This window comes from Tiliqua scincoides, chromosome 4 (assembly GCF_035046505.1).
Source record: "Tiliqua scincoides isolate rTilSci1 chromosome 4, rTilSci1.hap2, whole genome shotgun sequence".
NCBI classification, from domain to species: Eukaryota; Metazoa; Chordata; class Lepidosauria; order Squamata; family Scincidae; genus Tiliqua; species Tiliqua scincoides.
In genome coordinates this window covers 94,485,789-94,502,018 of record NC_089824.1, presented here as the reverse complement: position 1 = coordinate 94,502,018, position 16,230 = coordinate 94,485,789, and positions in this window count along the sequence as shown.

Genomic DNA, 16,230 nt, shown 5'->3' with positions numbered 1-16,230 from the left:
ATCCAACCCATGGAGAGCCCCCAGTCTCCAATGAGTCTCTGGCCCTCCGGAGACTTGCTGGAGCACCAGCTGGCCCGACACAACTATTCTCAACACAAGGGCCAGGGTCGGACCCAACACAAGGGTCTCACCTCTAGTGCAAGCTGTGGGCTGAGGGCTCCCTCTGCTGCTTGCTGTTTCACGTCTCTGAAGCAGCCACAGCAGCGAAGGAAAGGCCGACCTTGCTTTGCACAAGACCTTTTATAGACCTTGAGTTATCACATGACCTTAATTCATATACATTCCATCTCTAATATATTCATTTATGTAAATCTATTCAAATTTTAAATGGCCATTTTTTCCCAGCCCCCAACACTGTCAGAGAGATGATGTGGCCCTCCTATCAAAAAGTTTGGACACCCCTGTTCTAGACAGTTGAATTAATAGTTTTGATTATGAGAACCTGAATGGAAGGTGTGCTACACCAAAATGTGCAGTGTCTGTTTGATCTCTGTATTTCTGAAATACTTGTGCTGGCCTCCGTATACTGCAGCTTGTACAGAAGAGGAAGGGGCGATCAGCAAAAATCAGCACTCTGCCATCTTCTGCAAATGTAATTTGTGAATGGAAGAAGTTCTTAGAATACAACCCAGTATACTTTGATTCATAATGTGATAAGTATACATGCAAAATGACTTTAAGTTTCAGCAACACTATTGTATTGGCAGATTTCAGGTACATTTTTTCAACTTTCACCAGTTATTATTTATGACATTTAAAATAAATTTTAATGTTCAGAGGAAGGACAGCACTCAATGCCAGATGCTGGAGGCAAACTGCAGGAAAGGGCTGTCTTCCTATCTCCTTCGCACTTTTCTTCAAGCCTCCTCCTTCCTTCAGGTTCCCATTTCTCAGATCATTGCTTTCCAACATCTCCCTAGCCTCTGGATTCCCTGGCCCTACCTCCTGGGACTCATCCCAGTTTTCATCCTGCCTCACATATTAATCCATTGCTACCCTTAGAGCCTGTGGGAGATTTAAACTGCAGCCAAACTAACAACTTCCCCATCTCACTGTAGCTGGGCTGCCAACACTAACAGCTTCGTTCCCTCAGCAACTGAAATGTTTATAAATGTACCATGACATCACACCACCTCAACCAATCAGTGTCAGAGGCACTAACTTGAATGATTAGATAAGCACTTGACATAACTAATGCATAGGGAGCAGTTTTGCAAACACAGAAAAGAAAGAACCAATTGCCCTGAAGCTTAGGCAAAGAACTAAATGACTCATGCTGTGCAGCGTAGTGATAATCTTGTGCTAAAGTGATCAGCTCACTGCAGTTTAAAATCATCTTTTGCTTTTAAAACATACAGCCAGTAGGATTCCAGCTAAATTCTAGAAGACGCTTGGAAAGGAGGGGAGTTCTCTTACTATGGAAAGTGTAAAAAATGGAGTTGAGGTGCCACCTTATGGCGGCAAAATGTACTACACTTAACATTAACATTAAAGATGCTTTTTGCAAAATTTTAATAAAACTATTTAATGCCTATCAAGGACACAAAAGTAGTGGCTTAGGTTTTTCATGAGAGGCAGTAAGACTGTACTAATACAGGAAAAGAAGAAAATGTACATTTTTCAACAAGAGTCCAAAACAACCTAACCTAATAGAGGGTTGCTTTAAATTCATCCACCCTGGGAAAGCTTGCTGGTTTTCTCACCAGTGATTATTGGCTATTGTCCTAAAAGTCACTGCAACAGTGTTTGCAAAATATCTACCAAGATGGGATGGGTTAAGTAGTCCAGCTGGTGGTTTACACTTGCTACTTCATTCAGAGAAAATATTTGCTTGGTCTCGTAAATCAGTTCCCGCCTGAAAAATTATACCATGCCATTCACTTTGACTTTTAAAATTCCTATGTCTGCTCTGGTGTCAGCATAGCAATTTGATGGTGTCTGGTACATGTTCTTAGTCTAGGATATGGCTTATGCTGGCTCCTCCTTATCCTACTCACATCATTCCCATGTCTCCATTCTGTTTGGGGGTTTGCACCCCCAAATGGGATGGAGTTTGGGGTGCAAAGTTTGCATTGTGCCAGCATCCATAGCAATCCATTGACAGAACTGAGACTACGATGGCAGTTCTGTCATTGCACTGTAGTTCAAGGTTATAAGTGTGAAGAACAAGGGTGAAAGGGCCAGATTGCCAGGGGCAACCCTAGAATTTTGGGTTATGTTTTAAGAAACACTCAGAAAGAGAAAGAGGTGTTGAGGTCAGTTGTTTCTGGGAGATAGTTATTGAGCTCCGCTGGGCACGTAAACTGCAGCAAAACATGGCCAGGCATTAAAAGCATTAAATACATCACCAAGCAGCAAAAAGCCAAAACAGCACTCTCTCCCCTTTCAAGGGCCCAATCCTATCTAATTTCCAGTGCTGCAATGCAGCCATTTTCTTACCTTAAGGAGGCCTCCGTGACTGCCTCACCTCTGCACAATGCAGCTGTCACCTCATTGGCACAACTACATTAATGCTGGAAAGTTGGATAGGATTTGGCCCCAAATTTCTCCTCAAAATCCACTTCTTCCCTCAAGCATTTGACCTAACCCTTTAGGTCCAGTTCAAGTGCTTGTTGGCTACTATCTAATCCACAAGAGAATGCAAATAACACCAGAATGCTTGAGAGCAAGCTGGGATTCTGTGGAGGTGCCAGTAGCATAAATTGGTACTTCCACATCAAATATGGGTATGTGGCTGTCATTGTCATTTGCATCAGTGCAGCTGGTTAAAAAAGCCCCCTCAGCTTTGAATTCCACCAGAAACTTGCTGAAGGTTGTCTGTGCATCTTTTGGAAGTGGTGCAAGATATGGTTCTTCAAGCCACATTCTGATGGCCAAAAATGGTAAAGGACAAAATAGAATACTTAGCAATTTGGTATGTATTCCAAGTCCTTGAGATACATTAGATAATGCCCAATTACATAAACACAATGAACACATCCACGCAGTCTCAACACCAATCATACTTCCACAAGAAATCACATGGGGACTGAGAAATACCTGAACAACTTTGTTCTCATACCAAACTGGCAAAGCTGTTCAGCTGGATTTGCTCATATGTGTTCTTTGTTACCTATCATTAAGCTTGAACAACCGCATTGCACTGCAAGAGCTTTCATGAACAAAGTAGTGCACACAAACACTGGGTTGGCACTTCCTACATCCACCATTCCAATACAAAACACTGAGTGAAAATGTGCCATCAGATATATAATATAATATAATATACAGTATTTATATACCGCCTTTCTTGGTCTTTATTCGAGACTTTATTCAAGGCGGTTTACATAGGCAGGCTTATTAAATCCACGCAGGGATTTTTACAAATTGAAAGAAGGTTCTTTCTTTCAAGAACCACTACATTCAAGGTGTTACACTCCGATCTGGTTTAACATTCTGGCCTCCATCCTCCCACGCTCCGAGCAGATGGAACAGCTCAGCTGCAGCTTGCCAGCTGCTTCAAGGTCGCACGGTGCCGGTGGCCTCGAACTGGCGACCTTGTGGATGTTAATCTTCAGGCAATGGAGGCTCTACCCTCTAGACCAGACCTCCTGTTGATGTATTCAACAAGCTATGGGCTAGAGTTCTATTCAGTCCAATGTCTACCTAAAGAACTGTTAACCACCAATGGATAAGCATTTCCACTCTCATCCCTCCAACTTCTTGATCCTGTCTGAAGAGTCTGAATGCATTCAGATATGCCTTTTAATGAAGAAATAAACAGGTAAACCAGGGGTGCTCAATAGGTGGATCGCAATCTACCGGTAGATCGCGAGGCAAAATGAGTAGATCGCGGAGTGACGACCCCCCCCTTCAGGTGCCTCTGGGAGGAAACGCTGGGAGTAAGGCCCATTGTACTCAATGGGGCTTACTCCCAGGTAAGTGTGGCTAGGATTGCAGCCTCACAGCCTAATCCTAGGCATGTCTACTCAGGAGTAAGTCCTGTTATACTCAGTGGGGCTCAAGGTACACCAACATACATTGTACACATAAATGTTATATGTTATGATGGTGCGAACATTGTAAAAGGAACTCTGGTAGATCTCCGGGCCTTGCTGGGTTTCAAAGTAGTTTTCGAGCCAAAAAAGTGTGAGCACCCCTGAGGTAAACCAAAGGATAGAATAATTTTCTCTCTTTTCTTTACCCAAGTATTCAAGCAAATCTTTCCAAATAAATATCTAAGTGGACTAAGTAACTAAGTAACAGGGCAATCGTACATATGTTTAGCTACAAATAAGTCTTACAGCTCAATGTAATGTACTTCCAGCTAAACATGCACAGGAGGGCCACTTACTTCTACAGTGCTTTAGGGTAAGCTGCAGCAAACTCAACAAACATACATCAGAGTCAACATGCCTAGGATCTCTGCTTCTAGAGATTTATATTTCACCTTTTCGCAACCTGAAAAGGCCACTAGGCCCTAGGCCACTGACAATAAGCTCATAAAAGCTATTTGCATAACAAATCACTTAAAAAATTTAAAACAACCACAAACTTAACAACAAAAGAAGAAAAATAAAAACAATGGAACCTAGAGAAGCAAATGCTTTATTTGCATTTTTATTTGCCTCTTGTTTTCTTGTTGGTTGATTTTATTCTGTTGTTCTTAGGCTAATCTTTAAAAAACTACCTGTACTTAACATATCCAGTCATGAAACTCATGGAGTGCCCTCAAGCCAGTCACCTTATCTCAGCCTAACTTAATTCACTAGGTGAATTATGAGAATAAAATAGGAGAAACGCAGAGACTACCACTAGTTCCTCTGACGAAGGGCAGTTACAAGTATGATAACGCTAAATCAACAATGCTCTTGCCTTGGATGCAGACACATTTCATAGCGAGAGATTTTAAGTGCTACTAGCCATCTGGCACGCTTCTGCTTCGATTGCTAATTACATGCTTGAGCTTTTTTCTTTTTTCTTTTAATGACCTTGTCCTTCATATATCACTTGATCAGTTTAACTTGCACTTTGCTTGTTGTGCTCAACAGTCTTTGCTTTTATATTTCATAGTCATGGCTCTGGAGACTCCAGAAAATGCCATTTAAGTCATCCATTTTAAACAGTTTGTTGTAACCACTTCAAAGGAAGGGTACTGCCATTTCATACCAGCTTCCACCAGCTAGACTAGGACAAATTTGATTCTACTGTCATTTAACATCCACTTCCACTGATTTTATCCATCCATTCACACTCCAAAACAATGTGCTCTGCCCTCTGCACTTTCTAAAATGCCAGAACAATACACTGGAAAAAACACAGGGTGGCTGGCATAAATCAACAGATAGCACTATTATTCTGTTGACCAGGGAAAGACATAAGGTTGTCCATATATACCATGCCTAGCCAATTCAGAGACTTCATTCTGCTTGCCAGTCACAGGAATTGAGATTTCCTCCTGTGCCTGAAACGTATGAGTACTCTCAGAAGCACAACTCACAATTCAAGGTTCTAGCCTCCAACTCTGATGTCCCTGATTCAAGCCCTGGAGTTTCCAAAGACAAGTTTGTTTGTGTGTATGTTTAGTAGAGGTAAACTGTACAAATATGCAGGCTTTATCATCATATCCCTGTGCAGCCTGGGACCAGAACTGCACAATGCCACCACTCCACCCTCATATCCAGGGGCCTTCGGAGAACCAGGGAAGCTGTGTACAGCCTCCTTGGGTCCTCCAAAGGCCTTCAAACCCCAGTTGCAGCTTTTGTAAAAAAATTAAAATAAATAAACAGATGTGATGTTTTAGGCCCTTAGAAGTAATTTGGTGGGCCAGGGAGGCCACAAGTGGCTTCCCCGGATCTCTGAAGGCCTCTGTACAGGGTAGAGAAAGGGGGGGGTGTTGAGGAAGGCAGCAGTACCCCCACAGGCATGGCACCCCAGGGTTTTGCCTCCTTTGACCCCCCCCCGGTACTCCAGGGCTTCAGGTGTATTGTCAAAAACATACCTCAAAAAAGCAAATCTAAAACAAATGTCATGGTGTAGACATGCCCCTTAACAAGGTAAATAAGGGAAGCTTTTATTATTTGAACAATGTATGCGCAGAATAGATCCAAGACACTCTATCATGCCTACTTCAGTAACTAATTTGCATTCCACATTTCACAATAAATTGAGACGAGTTACTGCACTTAACCCAAGTCACAAACTATGCTCTTATGCATCAGAGAGAAGTTTCATGTTGACTTTGCCATTCTAGTTAGCTGGCAATTCTAACTGGACTATCTCAAGGGAGTAACACTACCAAGCATAGACTGTCATGAGATTCGCATTATAAGAAAAAGATTCAGGGCACAGGAGGGACTGAAACAAGTTCAGCAACTTCCCTAGAAAAGGCAACATCAAGACTGAGTTTCATTTCACCTCTGGAGTCATCCAAAGTTGCACATCTATGACATGGGTAAATACTTTATGAAAATAATATTTAATTCTGATCTTTTATATGCTCTCTTCTCAGCAAACCTTAACACAGCCCTGCAAGGTTGGATACCATTATCTCCATATTGCAGATAAGACTGAAAATAGCAGCTTGCCCAAGGACTACTTAGTGAGCCCACTGCAGAAGTGAAACTAAGGACTTCCTGTCTCACACTCTGAGCAGTTTCACAAACCGTTTTAATAGGCTCATGCTCTTTTAAAAATGTCTGGACACAGCATGTCACTGACAGTCTCCAGAGGAGCTCTCCATGCAGGACTGGTACTCCTAAGCTTGGCGTATAGCTCTCCTAGGGAAAAAAAATGACACATGAAGCAGCAGATTCTCTAGAGAGGAGGTAAGCTCAGATAGCTTCTACAGAGTATGGTGACCATTTATAATGCCATGTTCCATTCATGTTGGCATCCTTCAGTCTCGGAAGACTATGGTATCACGCTCTGAATGGTGGTTCTGGAACAGAGTGTCCTCTCCAGTGCACGAAGCCTGGGTAAAGTAGATATGGATAGACTATTACCCATGCAGCAAATCCCCCCTCTCCACGTCGCTGAAATGGTCCAATGGAAAGGCAGAAGCCAATACGCTTAGTTCCAGCAGCGTAGCAGGAGTTGCCAGAAGGTGACTGTGTTCAGCCATGAACTGCCTCAGGGTCTCCAGCTCCAGATTTTACCTTGAGGTTGACTTCTGAAGTCTTTTCCATAACTGGATATAGCCACAAGGCAGGGGAGGTTTGGGATCAAAGTTTTCCTTCTCTCAGATGAGCTGCCTTCCCAGGCTAAGGAGTCCCATCTACCCGGTGGCTGTTTAGTCACCTCTTAGGACAAGTACAGCTAAACTGAGAGCCTATTCTTATCCCCCAGCCCCCAGGGGAGATAGGAGATAATGCACACAATAATACACACATACACAATTTGTATGTATCCAGCCCACCGTTTCACAAGACTTATTGGACGGTATCAGTTACTCTATGGCACTTATTATATCTCTGCACTGTACTAGTCCTGTACTGGCAACTCTGGACTATTTTTTTTCTTTTCTCTAGCTTGCATTGACTGTCTTTGATGAACTTTATCTGGCATGATGCTACTGTATTCTTTAACATTCAATGTAAATTTATTTTTCGGTGGGGAACAATTATCATTTCTGTCGGCTAAAATGTGAACATACAACATATTTTACTACAATTCTCACTCACATTTCTAATGGACAAAATTGCAGTTGTATCCTTCTGTCAAGGAGCGCAGGGTAGTTCACAATGGGAGCTATTTCATTTTGTTCTCAAAATAATGCTATTCGACAGTTACATACCTAAGGTCACTCAAGCTGCAAACCTGTACACACTTACCGGAGAGTAAAGATCCCACTGAATGCAAGGGGACTTGTGAGTGTGTATACACAGGATTGCCCTATTAAGAAATTTCATAGGTGACGCGGGGGGGGGGGGTGTTACACACAGATCTTCCTGGTGCCTGACCAACTAGCCATTATATTTCACTAACTCTCTCCTTCTAAAGTTGTCATATCATTAAAAGCAACTCAAAACACTAGATTCAGCATCTAGTGCACATTTCTTATTTACAGCCAGATCTGCTTGATCAGCTCATTTTAATCAGAGCTATCCACATTCAGTATTTAAATATAGCTGTTGGACCCAGGACAAAAGAGGCTATTAAATGAGCAAGAGTCTTTTCCTTGAAAGCAAATAATATGTGCATCCACTTGATTTTGATCTATTGTATTTGGCAAAATCTACTAGCAGAAATCCTGCTGACTGAGTAAGCGGCACTTTTTCCAATTGGGTGCTCCTCTTTTATTTAGAAAGGGAAGCATAAATGGCACTCCTCACCTCAGTAGTGTCTTTTCTAATGGCTGTCTGCTGGTGTTTTTGCATCTTTTTAGATTGTGAGCCCTTTTGGGACAGGAAGCCATTAGTTATTTGATTTTCTCTGTAAACCGCTTTGTGAACTTTTTGTTGAAAAGCAGTATAATAAATAAATAAATAATGCACAGATAGCAGCTCCCTTGATGGAAAAGGGTTATAAGTCCAATAATTATATGTTGGAAGAACTGGATAAATCATTTCCAATTTACAGGCTACTAAACTAGAAATAAGTGGCTAGCAGCAAAAAGGCCAATCTGGCCCCCAACTCAAGAGACTTCCTATTCTCCCCCCTGCAAGCATAACCCCTGATCCCAAGGACCCTACTCTAATATGCAACTGAGATACTTTCAGTAATTTGGAAACATTTCTCCAAAAAGAGGGTGAATATCAACATAACACTTCGCACATTAAAGCGTTACCATCTTGTGGTCCTCACAGCAAGCCTGCAAAATGCAATTCCATTTTGCACACCAGAAAGTGACATAACTTTCTATCAGTGTGACTTACCAGTACTTAATTACGGCATCCCACCTTGTCTTGTCCTGTAGTATAATAAACAATTGGGTCCACATACCTGTTATTATAGGACAATATGATTTTATGTTGTGTTATACTGTTACAGATGTGTCAGATATTAATAAGGATTTATGGCACAATCCAATGCATGATTACAGAGAAGCAAGATCATTGTGTTCAGTTGGGCTTATTCCAAGGAAAGTGTGTATAGGATTGCAGCTTTGATGCCCTATCCAACTTTCTTGTGCCAATACAGCCACAACACAGCCCCAAATTAAGGGAAGAAATATTCCCTTATCTTGAGGAGTCCTCTGTGACTGCCTCCCCATTACAGGCTGCAGCATACAGCCCCATTGACACAGCTGCATCAGCTCTGGGAAGCTGGACCGGATTGGACCCTTTGTTCCCTCATGAGCACTATGTTGCACAAAGGCTTCACATTTTCCAGGAGGAAAAAAACTGAGCTGATTTACAAACCACAATTCACTAGATCTCAATCCCTGAGCAGAGGATAACTAAAGGTGCTCTTGGACATGTGCAGAGTGCATTTCCCTTACTACTCAGTCATCACAGTGAGTTCACAGTAACATTTAGTTGTGGGAGGGTCGGTGCCCAGCTCCAACAGCAGGTCCTGCACGGAAGCTCAGGCTCACATTTGAAACTTCAACACAGTTTTTAAGAATACCTTTAAGTTTTTAAAAATACCCGTTTTTCAGCCGCCTTGGGTGCCCTTCGGGGAGAAAGGCGGAATATAAATCGAATAAATAAATACATTAAACTCAGGAAAGGGTATTGTGTACCAAGTACCTGGTGCAAGCAACGAGGATCGCTCTGTGTGTGTGTGTGTGTGTGTGTGTGTGTGTGTGTGTGTGTGTGTGTGTGTGTGTTGAAAGCAATAGAGTTCAACTCCAGCAAACCAAATGGGTATCTTTTTAACCCCTTCCTGCCCAGCCCACAGGTGCACACATTGGATCCCCGTTGCCCATACGCAACGCTGGGCAGAAATTTCAGCCGGTACGCAGGAGGCGGAATTCCTGCAGGTTCCACTTCCCCACCCTGCCATCCGTGCACTTTTGACGCCGCAGCTCCAAGGGGAGGGCTTGCGAGTTTGGCTTGCCGGCGTGCACGGAGGAGAAGCAGCAGCCGCGGAAATTCCCCCCTCTGCACCCGGATCCAAGCCCAGAGTCCCCCGTCCCCTTCCACCTGGGCCCCTTAGTAGGAGATCGGGGGAAAGCGGCCCGGGATGCAGCTCTGGTGCTGCCGAGAGAGAGACTCGAACCCAGGGGCACCTGCATCTCTTTGATGTTCTCCATCGGGGCGATGGGCTGAGTCGGCCTGGGGTGCTGCTGCTGCTGCTGCTGCTGGCTGGAGCCGGGCTCTCTGGGGCGAGCGGGCGCTGCTTGGGGTCGCCCTTCCCCCTTCTCCATCTCCGGGAGGTGCCGCACTCTTCTCTCGCCCTGCACCCTCCTCCTCTGGAGGGCTTGTTTGCTGCTGGGACTGCCGCTGCTGTTTCCATGGTGAGCCTGAATCCTCAGATACTTTCCAGGGCCGCTGCTGTAGCTGTGTCTCCTCTGCCCGCCCCCCCCCCCACTTTCCCTTCCCCCCCCTGTCGCTGGACGATCATTAGCCTCCAAAAGTATATTTGCATTTTCTGGAAGGGGCCCACTGCCAAGAATTCCAGCCATGCATTCCCCATTCCTCCCCCCCCCATAAAACTCCAGCTGGAGTGTTCAAACTTCCCTCCCACCCACCAGGATTCTTTTCCACCTGGCTCTGGGTCTGCTGAGGAGCTCCAGGCTTGGATTCTAGAACCCCTGGGGATTGTGGAGGATTCTAGAACGTGCCCTAGGGGCACACTCTCAGCTCCTGGAGCTGGCTTGGCATGGCTGGCAGCAGCCCAGGCACACAACAGCATCGGCCAGCTTAGATCCCAAGCCTAGGCATGTCTACTCAAGTAAGTTCCACTATAGTCTGTGGGGCTTCCTCCCAGGTAAGTGTGGGTAGGATTGCAGCCTTCGTCCTCTGGCTCAAGTGGTAAGGTGGGAAAATGTCATACCAGGTGCAGGTCTATGGGAAAATATCCCAAGAAGTCTCTAGAACAGGGATGTCTAACAGGAGGACCATGGGCCAACTGTGGCCCCCCCCAAAGCAATTTATCCAGCCCCCATTATAATTGGGCTCTCCCAGCATAATAATTGGGCTCTCTCATATCCTGAAAGCATGAACAAGATTTGCACATATTTTCTTCTGTCATTTGCAGCTAATGAGTTTCTATGTGAGGATCAAGTGCTTGTTTCTGGCCATCATCTACTTAACCACTTTCAACCACTGTGCTATGGTACCCTGGTGTGCCATGGGAGTTTGGGGGACAGTCATTTATTAATAGGGCCATTGGGGGATGTGAGCCTCCCACCAACAGCATGGTGTGCCTTGTTGATTGTCAAAGAAACTGATGTTGTGCCTTGTACCTACAATTTTAGTACCTTGTCAGTATGCCATGAGACAAAAAAAAAGGTTGAAAATCACTGGCTTAACCCATTTCTGCCTGGCCTACAGGTGTACACATTTGGTCCCTGTTGCATATATGCAATGTTGAGCAGAAATGGCTTAGGGCCCAATCCTATCCAATTTTCCAGTGCTGGTGCAGCCATGCTGATGGGGTGTGTGCTGCATCTTTTGGTGAGGAGACAGTCACAGAGGCCTCCTCAAGGTCAGGGAACATTTTTTTCCTTATGTTGGGGCTGCATTGCAGCTGCACCAGTGCTGGAAAGTTGGATAGGATTGGGCCCTTAATGATGTCATTTCTGGCCCTCAGCAGCAGGGCTTTTTTTCTAATGGAAGGGGGGGGACGACGGAGTTCCAGCACCTTTTTGCAGGGGCCCCTCCCCTTTGGAGGCATTCCAGGAGGGGGGGGAGCAAAATAGAGGCATTTGCTGGGGGGTGCAGGGTGGGCAGGTGCCTGATCCCTGCCTGACTGCACAACGACCCCCTCCTGCCCCCATCTCCAAGCTCTCGCCTGAGCCCAGCCCACCTCCCCTCCCCCCGCGCTTTGCTTCCCAGAGCAGCTTCCAAGCCGGTGGAGGGCGTGGGGGACACGTGCCAACGCCGAGGAGGACAGCCAGCCAGCCGGGCTGCGGCACCCACAGAAGGCCCAGGTACTGGCTTGGTGGCGGAGGAGGAGGGGAAGGAAACTGGCTGGTGCAGCCCCATGCCAATCTGCAGCATGAGCCTAGGCATGTCTACTCAGAAGTATGTCTCATTGTGCTCAATGGGGCTTGCTCCTGGGAAAAGGTGCATAGCCTTGCAGCCTAAGAGCCCAAGCATGTCTACTCAGAAGTAAGTTCCACTGTGTTCAATGGGGCTTACTCCCGGGAAAGTGTCATAGTATTGCAGCCTGAGTAGACAGGCAGAGGAAGGGCTCTGTGGCTGCAGTCCTCTCCACACTTTCCTGGGAGGAAGCCCCACTGCCTCTAGTGGGACTGACTTCTGAGTAGACAGGCACAGGAGGGGCTCTGAGGCTGCAGACCTCTCCACACTTTCCTGGCAGGAAGCTCCACTGCCTCTAATGGGACTGACTTCTGAGTAGACAGGCACAGGATTGGGCCCTGAGGCTGCCATCCTAACCACAGTAAGCCCCATTCACTAAAGTGGACTTCTGAGTAGACATGCATAGGATTGGGCTCTTAGGCTGCAATCCTAGGCACTTTCCTGGCAGTAAGCTCCATTGACTAGAACAAGACTTATTTCAGAGTAGACATACCTAGGATTGGGCTCTTAATCCTGGCAGAGATATATATCTGCACCTGTTTACACATGCTAAGGGCAGGTGAAAAGGGATTCTACGTGTGTACAATGTGCTGTCCAGCCTTGCCAGAGATCCTCCTCATCCTTCCCCCACAAGCATGCCCTCCACCAGCCAGTGTTTGCAGCTCCTCTCCAGCAATGCACAGCAGCTGCTCAGGGCAGCAGAGAACATACAACTGCATGCCAAGCGCCTTCCCAAAGACGCAGAGTATTCTGATACCTGAATTAAACCATATTTAATCGCTTGTTTGCAAACGTAGCTGTTTCTATGTGCACCTAAGGACCCCTCTCGTGTAAGAATTCCTTTTTTGTTCTTACTCCCACAGTTGCTTAGAGTAATTTTACTACATGGACCTCATGTAAGCCATTTTTCGGAATCCATTCACTGCTTCCTCTCCTCGAAGTAAGTTTGTACAGGTATACTCACCTGTATACCTGTACATATAGGTACAGGTATACCTGTACCTATATGTACAGGTATACAGGTAAGTGTACAGGTGCACTTGTAGCATGTAGTATAGGTACAGGTATACCTGTACCTATACTACATGCTACAAGTGCACCTGTACAGTATTTTTCCCCATGTGTAGAAAAAATAGCTAGGGGGAAGGGGATGTGGAGATTTACAGCCCAATCCTATGCATGTCTACTCAGAAGTAAGTTCATCTTTAGGGGGAAGCACATAAAAAATATTTTATTTCTCCAATAAAAAATGGTTTAAAAATAAATAAATAAAAGATTAACAAGTTGTGAGTTCCTGCACCTTTTTATTTACAAAAAAAGCACTGCTCAGCAGGCACCATGAATTCGAACTTCAACCCTCTGTATGAAATGAGTTTGATACTCCTGCTCTAGAATGTGCCTCACATCCTAACTATCCACTGGTAAATGGCAGGCAAGCATGGTCCACTGAACACAACAACTACTGCTCCTTTTCATCAGGCAAAATGGCTGCAGTCATTGGTCTACACCTGAAAGGCTTTTAATTAGTTACATAATCACCACAAAGCAATACTGTAGTGGGGGGAAATGTGAGTCAGAATGTTGGGAAGGTAAGGTAGGGGTGACGAAGGAGAGAGTCAGAGCTCCTAATAGCTAGTACCACCAGTTTTCCAGCAAGACTTAACAGACTGAGCAATAGGGATCAAGGGCACCCTCTGGGCTGCAAGACCAACTTGAATATCATCAGCAGATCCAGTCTGGGCCCACCAGGCTCTGTGGAGCCCGAGTTCTGAGCTAGCTCCTCAGTTAGAGCAACTCAGGCTTAGACACAGTGGACTTTCCCATCTCTGCCCCACCCAATATCTTCTTTGGAAATCTGCCTTCATCTGATTTGCAGATGATCTGCAGCTATCTCCCTGGACTTTGGTACCCATGGTGCTTCTTCTGGCTTCAGCCTTGCTTGGCTGGACTACAACCTTATCCCAGCAAAACAATCAAGAGCAGACTACCACCCCACCCACGCTGAGGCCTGGAAGAAACATTGCCTGGATCTCAGTGATAAATAATTGAATAAATGGCATCAATAATGGAGAAAAGGTTATTGGAGCAAACTTAATTCATATCTGTTGGAACTGTGTTTATTATTCCATATCAGTTGAATCAATTGTAGATCAAGGAGATTTAAGAATGGAGTCACATCTCTTAACAGCTGCCCACTTGGTATAAGTGTGAACTCAAAGAAATCTATCACACCAGCAAAAGATTTACGCAGATATGGAAGATGGCCTATAAGGTTACACTAACACATTTGGTTAGAATTATAGAAGGGAGACACCCTGATGATCTGTTCATTCAGAAGTGGAGTCTGCTTGTCTTTAAAATTTTATTTTAATACAGTATTAGATGTGGTTTTGCTGTTAGGTGCTCTATGTTTTTGTGATTTGTTAAGAAAAGCTGTTATTGTTATTCGTTTGACCTGCATCTTGAGGACCCAATCCTATCCAACTTTCCAGCAACGGTGCAGCCACAATGTAGCCATGAGGTAAGGGAATAAATGTTTCCATACCTTGAGGAGGCCTCTGTGACTCCCTCCCCACCACAGGATGCAGTGTACGCCCCATTGGCACAACTACACCAGCACTGAAAAATTGGATAGGATTTGGCCCGAGTCTTATATAGGTAGTTTATATTATTGTATGTTATGATGTTATGTTATGGTGTTGAATGCAATGACCATTAATGCCCTGCAGATGGAGATGGGATGCTACTCAAACTCTCAGCCCAACCACTGCCTTAAACCCCAGGACGTTTGCGTGCAACTGAAGTCACAAAGCAGACACAGCAACGAAATGTTTCTGATCATGATCTAGCTCAGAGGTGTCAAACATAAGGCCCACAGGCTGGATACAACCCATGGAACCTCTTTATCTGGCTCATGTGATAATTGGGCTCTCTCAGTACAACCATTAGCTGCTCTTGGTTGTTGAGCTGCAAAGTGATGCCATAGCAGAAGTGGTGCTGCTGAAATAATTCAGGGTGGCCTGCATAATAATTGAGCTTTCCCATATTTTGAAAATACGATCAAGATTTGCATGTTTTCTCTTCTGTCATTTGCAGCTAATAAGTTTCTAGGTGAGGTAAAAAAAAGCTTATTTCTGGTCGTCATCCACTTAATTTCACTTCCTACTTAATGACATAACTTTCAGCCATCAGCTGGCACCATGAATGCTCTTCGGCCTCCTACATGTACTTGACACCCCTGATCTGGCTAGAGACAGTCCCTAGCTTAACCTACTTACTTTGCTCAAGGAATCCCCAGTCACTGGACTCATGGGTGAGCAAGCAAGTGCTCCTCTCAGACCTCCCAAGTGGGTCACTAGGTCAGGGGTCTCCAAACTTTTTGGCCAGAGGGCCACATGAAATATCTGGCGCAGTGCTGGGGGCCGGAAAAAAACATTTTCATATCAAATTTAAATAAATAAGTTAAAGATGGAACTTAGAAGAATGAATAAATGAATGAGTGGGCTCATTCGCTCGGCCTCTCCAGCCCTCAGAACAACCTCCAGATGCAATCAGAGCACAGCTCTGGTCATGTTCAGTCAAGAGGGCCAGAGGCTTTCAGGGACAAGAGGCTGGCTGCAGGCTGGATAGAGGCTCGCTGCGGGGACCCCTGCACTAGGTGACTGGCAGAGAACAACCCTTGCTTCCTGTTGGCTTTGCTTTCTTGATGTTATCATGTCACCTGAATAGTGGAACTCAGCTGGTCACTCCAGCCCACCCCTTTGACCTAGTTGGTCAGGTTTGGCTTCCCAATCACTAAGCACCTGCCAATCTCAGTACTCCAGACGGAGGAATTTCTCCAGTTCACAGTGCATGCGGGGTTGAATGATGGAGTTTCAGACAGTATGCAAAGTATCCCCTTGCAGCTTTTAGACTACTGAACTTGCATAAGAACGTCTGCAGTACTAAAACTGTCCAAAAACACAGGAAAATGGGCAAAAAGTAGGAGGGGAAAAAACAGGAGATTCATCACTATGTCAAAACACCAGCTTTTGTGAGAGAGAGAAATTATCAGCTCAATCCTCAGGAGGCCTGCGCTGTATTCAGCACAAGAGAGGGC